The sequence below is a fragment of the Balaenoptera borealis genome (genome assembly GCF_965194805.1).
Source record: "Balaenoptera borealis genome assembly, chromosome: 21".
In the NCBI taxonomy this organism is placed as follows: domain Eukaryota; kingdom Metazoa; phylum Chordata; class Mammalia; order Artiodactyla; family Balaenopteridae; genus Balaenoptera; species Balaenoptera borealis.
The window spans coordinates 3,537,826-3,543,825 of NC_138880.1; the positions used below are offsets into that span (position 1 = coordinate 3,537,826).

A 6,000-nucleotide genomic window follows, 5' to 3' on the forward strand; every position below is an offset into this window, starting at 1 on the left:
GCTATGAAATGGCAGAAAGGGAATTTGAACCTAGGCCATTTGGCTTAGGCACCCAAGTTCTTGACTGTTTTCAACCCCAGGGGTCAATGGACTTGCCCTGTATAGGCTCAAAGAATTTTTCAATTTTTAAAATCTAAATTTAAACATTTCCAGCTTTGTGGGCTATACAGTTTCTGTTGCAACTACTCAACCCCACTGGCGTAGGGTGAAAGTAGTCATAGCTATCATGTAAACAATGGGTGCGACTATTTTCCAAAAAAACTTTCTTTACCAGGCGACGGGCTGGATCTGGCTCACCAGCCATAGTTTACCTACCCTTGATCTGCACCATCAAACTATTCAGAAGGCTTCATGTCAAATTATTAAATAACTTTAGGCCTAAATACAGTAATTATAACCACTGTAAAGTTGTTAAGGCATTATTTTAAAAACTGTATTTACAAATTGCTGATGTAGTGATTTTTATTAGCTTATAAACTACAGCAGCTAGTAAACACTTGATTCATTTAAGTCTTGAAGACTATAATGGCATAGTTTTTTCACAGTATCACAATAATGTTTTCAGTAACTAAAAATACATAAAAATATTATTATATATTAAATCTCTTATTTCTAAAATTAAGTGGACTATCTTTACTAAATGGCAGAATCCCAAACTGAAAACTGGTCATATTCTTTCAACAAAACGAAAGCTGCACTCACACGTATCAAAAGACAAAAATTAACTGCCATCTGTATCAATATATTAATGTGCTTCAATCACATATGTTTTCATGAAAGTTCAAACATAAAAAAATCACCTTTAAGATCTTGGCCATGTGATCTGCTCCCTGCCATGTCAGATTACACCCCGTGAAGTTTACTGTCTTAAGAGTGGTAGAGTTCTTTACACCTTGACAAATAACTAAAAGAAAGAAAAAAAACCACACACACAATAAGATGAAGAGACTATACATTTGTCAATCTTGACTTATTTGCTTTTCTTGAGTCAATTGGAGGTTTATAGCCACATTCTTAAAATCATTAACTACAATCTTCCCAAACAGGTAATTGACGAACAGATGCATTCGAAAACTTGTCAGTAACAAAGTGTTATTCCAGTTTACAGCAGCAGTTTAATTCTATTTAGATACTAAAACTGAATACACTGAATACTGCAAACTTTATTCCCAACCACTCAGTAAAATACTACATACCTTTTGAGACATAGGGAAAAAAAGAAAAACCTAAAAATCTTAAGACTCTTCCTATTTTCATTTCCAATGATACTTCCCAATCTTGATGATCAATCAGCGATTTAAATATCAACTATAACCCAGTATTTTATTAGGTGCTATGCAGTATACTAGAGCAATAGAAGAGAGAGGACCTCAAACCCTCTGCTCCCTCAAATTGAAAGGCAGGCTTCCTTACCCCTCCAGACCACTACTGGACACAGGGAACACACACTAATGTTTCAGGACCCCAACTAACAGTCACCTGCTTTGTGATTACTTCCATGACACACCCCCACTAACACCACTGAGTCTGCTGCTCTTACGGGACGTGACATGTATTTCCTATTTTAACACATACCACAGTGCATTATAATTATGATTCCAGATACATGTTCTAACAATTTAAAGATAATGATGACTTTTTGGTCTTTACATCTTGCTATTTCCCTTCCCATAATATTTCTTGAAGAGAAACATTAAAATATAGACAAACACAAAAAAACAGAAAATATACAAAATGTGTGGTTTGTGGCTTAACACAAACTTAAGTAAAATTAGTTCTGACAGTATCCAGCATGACAAACTTCCACAGTACAAATGAGAATGGACCAAGGTTTGAGCAGGCACAGGAGACAACCCAGGCATGAACAACACCAAGAAAAGGTAGACAGGAAGTAACATGGTGTGTAGGAAATCACGAGACCAGTCTGATGAGAAGAGACTTAAACAAGACTAAAACTCACTTTCTAAACCTCCATCTCCAAGTGGACAATTTGCAAGACACAGGTGCACCCAAGTGGCCGATTTATTCCATCCCTTTAATGGGGAGAACAAGTTTAAAATTTTATTGCTTTAGTTTGCTCCAAAAGCAACTATCAAATGTTGCCAGGACACAATGAAGGCTTACCTTTGTTAACATAGTTAAGTCGCTCTCTCTAAGAACTAGCCCATTTAGCTCCAGGTTCCTTAGCGCACCCGACACACTTACACAGCATTTAAGAGCTTTACACAACTGCAAGGTCACATCTTTATTTCTTATCACAGGAACACGACTTTTGTAAACTTTATTTCTGTCACAACCTAAACCAAAATTATTGTAAAATGAGTGATTTAAACCATATATTTTATCATCACTAAAAAGCATCTAAATAAAAAAAAAAGCATCTGCTCTGTGCTAAGGATTATCAACTACTCCTGCCCTTAAAGCCTTCATTAAGGAGGGAGATGTATAAACTCAAAATTTCAATCACATGAGATAAAGAACCATAACCTTTGTGCATAGAGGTTCCTTTGGAGGCAAAAAGTTATATCTAAGTGACGGCTTCATGATAACCCTGAAGTAGAATCTAGAAAAGATGAGAGTATGCAGAGTTGGAGTAGGAGGTGCATTAACTGCACAGGGAGCACCTGTGCAAAGACACTCAAGCCCGACACCTGCTGGGCACTTTAAATACTGCAGGTGGGGATGACTAAAAGCCAGGGGGCCAAGTGTGAGAAGAGACAGCAATGAAAATAGAGATGCTGGCCTAAGCAAGCCTGGGAGAGAGCATGGCTTGTATCCCACAGGTGATGCGGCCTGGGGCTACCACTGGCTGAGTAAGGGTGCTTCCGCTGATTAGAAAAAGGCGCCCCGCTGCTCAAGGACCGATTAGATAAAGGGAGTGATCACAAAAAGATCCCCTTCCTCAGGGTCAAAGAGCCCCACGAGGCTTGGCCGAGCACAGTTCAGACTACACGCCTCTGTGCAGAGCACACGCTGGGCGGCTAGTATGCACTAACTCTGTGTGGGCAAGCCATTAGCAGCATTATTTTAAGTGTATCTTTTTATGTTAGAAGATCACTCAACCCGAGTAGGCAGATGAACTTAGAGGAACTGATGAGCCCAGGGGCCGCGAAACCACCCAGGAGCTTCTGCCATAGTCCGGGCAAAATGTAATATAATATGGATGAAGAAGCAAATTTAGGAGGAGGCCAAAATCTACAAGCTAGACCCACTGGATGAAAAACATAAAGAAAGTTCAGTGAAGGAAATCTGAAGAGAATGGGCTCTGCAATAAACTTTTCTCACATTCAATGTCAAATATTATGCAAAATTAAGTACCGTGGCCTTTCAGGTCCCTTCCAGCTATAATTTCTTTTGATTTCTAACTTATTACTCTGGTTAAGTAAAGTCCCTTCAGAGGTACACAACAGTTCTTACACCTGAATGGGATGCAAAGAATAATCTGACTTCTCTTCACCAGGGGATGAGTTGAACTGTCCTTGCAGAAGAGATAACACATGGTGTGAACCCCAGATCCTAGAAAAGGGCCAGGCACATGATAAGTATTCAGCTTTTTGAAAACAAATGAACAATCATTTCCTCTCCTAAATCTTCACACTCTTCCTCTGCTGGCTACTTTCTCTCGGCTTATAAACATCCTCAAATATACTCACTTAAAAAACTCTCAGACCTATGATTCTTTGTATCGTCCTGTGGGTAACCTAAGTCTCTCCCATGCCTTCAAACACCTGTCCTCCCAAAAAGCCCAGATCTGAGCCTTGGGCCCAGACCCATCTACCAGGCCCCTCAAAAGCACTGAAATTGAAGTAAGATCCTCTCCCCACCCCCAATCCCTTCCTACTGTGCTCTGTATCTCACAAAAAGATGCAGTTGTAAACTGTCACCCACACTTGCTGCCCTTCCTTTTCTAACTGGTCACCAGGCCCCACCCATTCTCTCTCGGATCTCCAAAATCCAGTCCAACCTTTTATAACTTAAGTGGGACCTTTAGATTACAATTCACCCTGCACCCAATCAACTGCCTTCCACATGGAGGTCCGAGTGAGCCTCTAAACCAGAAGTCCATCTCACTGTTCTTTAGGGTTTCCCACAGCCTTCAGGATAAACATCCAAACTTCTGACAGGACAAACAAGGCCCCTTTCTGTTGGGCCCCACTAGGTTTCCAGTATCAACTCTCATTTCTTTCCCAAACCCTGAGGTCCAGTCCTGTACATTAGTTTTGCCATATTTTCTTATATTTCTCAAACTTTGACACACTGCTCCCTCCTGCCACCCCAGGCGGTTCTACTATCCTTAGAAAGGATGGCACCTCCTCCAAGAAACCTACCCTGAACTTTCCCTTTTAAGATTCTGTGCTCTGCAAAGGGGAAAGGTGGGGGGGGGGGATAAATTAGGAGTTTGGGATTAACATATACACACAGCTATATATAAAACAGGTAATCAACAAGGACCTACTGCATAGCACAGGGAACTCTACTCCATATCCTGTAATAACCTGCACAGGAAAAGAATCTGAAAAAGAATGGATATATGTATAACTGAATAACTTTGCTGTACACCTAAAACTAAGACAATATTGTAAATCAACCATACTCCAATATAAAAAAAATTAAATAAAAAAAAAAAAGATTCTGTGCTCTGCAGCACCAGAACTCACTTCTTCCAGAGCACTGACTACTGTGCTTGTGTTTACTTGCCGCCCAGTAGAAGGGGAGAGTACCTAAGGCAGAAGCATTGTCTCCAGCAGCCATTGGTTCTGACAACTCATTCAAGTGCCAGGATACTTTACACACATAACGTGCTTAATTAATTGTAAGAACCCACAGAAAGAGTGGTTTTTAATGTTATTTTACAAGTGTGGGGATTGCAGTTCAAAAGTAACCTGCGCAGGCCACAGAGAGCATAAGCCCTGGAATTCAAACCCTAAGCTGCCTTCACACCGGTGCTCTTTCCACTACATGACACGACTATTGAAAAAAAGATCTTTTTTTTCCTTAGCCCTGTTTTAATGGAAAGGAAATGAAGCTGGGATATATCAATTTCCTAATCGCTTTGGTCTGTACCAGGCAAAGGCATTCAACAGACCAGGTAACATCTGTGGAACAATTAAAGATGCTCCAAACTGTGCTAAGTGTTCTACACTGTAGAGTCTACAGGCATTAACAGAGTGAGTCCTTCTAACCGCCAGAGAGTGGGTCCTGTTAAGCCCATGCTCCAGATGAGAACACTGAGACCTAGAAGCCTGAAGGCACTCGGCCGGGGTCACCGAGCTGGCAGGAGTCCTAGGCCGCACGCCCCGTCTACTGCACGCACACCCGGCCACTGGGCACCGGTTCTAGTGCCCACCCTCCACCTTGCACCATCTAAAACCCCGCTTCGCAGCGCCCACACGAGAGCCCCTGGAAGCGGGAGCTACAAACCTGTCTCGCCAAGCCGTGGCTGGAAGAAGCTCTGGATACAGATCAGGGGCAGAGGGTGCTCAGGAGCGGCGTCCATTCCACCCCGCGGAGGCCGTCGGCGTTAAGTCCAGCAGGCCCTCCCGCAGGAAAGCACGCAAGGCGGGCAGAGGCACCGAGTCTTGCAGCGCGCACAGGTCCTCACAGCGCGGTAAGAAGCCGGCCGCGCTGTCGCAGCGCAGCTTCACCGAGTCATCATGGCCCGAGCGCGGCCTCGGGGACGCTGGCTGTGGACACGATGCCCACACCCGCCTGGGGGCCCCGGCTCGCTTCCTGGCCCCTCGGGCGCCCACCGCCCGGCGGCTGCGGCCCCGCAGCGTGCTCAGGACCCGCGTAGCAGCCAGAAGACGCAGGGCCATGGGCCCCAATTAGGCGGGCCCCTCCGTGCCGCGCTCACTTCAGCGCCGGCCTCATCGCCCTCCGCGCCGGGGGGCTGCCGTTCCAACCGGCAGGCGGCCCCGTGGGGGCGGGGCTCGAGGACGTCAGTGCACTCGCCGTGCGTCCGCACGCAGCCCCGCCTCCCATGGGGACCCGGCCTGAGGA

At 44.3% G+C, this 6,000-nt stretch overlaps 1 long non-coding RNA gene across 13 annotated transcripts in view; it reads right to left on the reverse strand.

The window, feature by feature from the left end:
* LOC309619596 overlaps window positions 1-6,000 on the reverse strand; it is a 28,607-nt gene extending 22,607 nt beyond the window's left edge. The window contains exons 1-4 of one of the 13 annotated variants that reach the window (XR_014239060.1): window positions 5,422-6,000; window positions 2,125-2,297; window positions 1,961-2,033; window positions 801-904 (exon numbers count right to left, since the gene is read on the reverse strand). This is a non-coding gene — a long non-coding RNA (uncharacterized lncRNA). The remainder of the gene's footprint in view (window positions 1-800; window positions 905-1,960; window positions 2,034-2,124; window positions 2,298-5,421) is intronic. The other 12 variants (XR_014239061.1, XR_014239062.1, XR_014239057.1 and 9 more) reach the window with 12 other exon arrangements.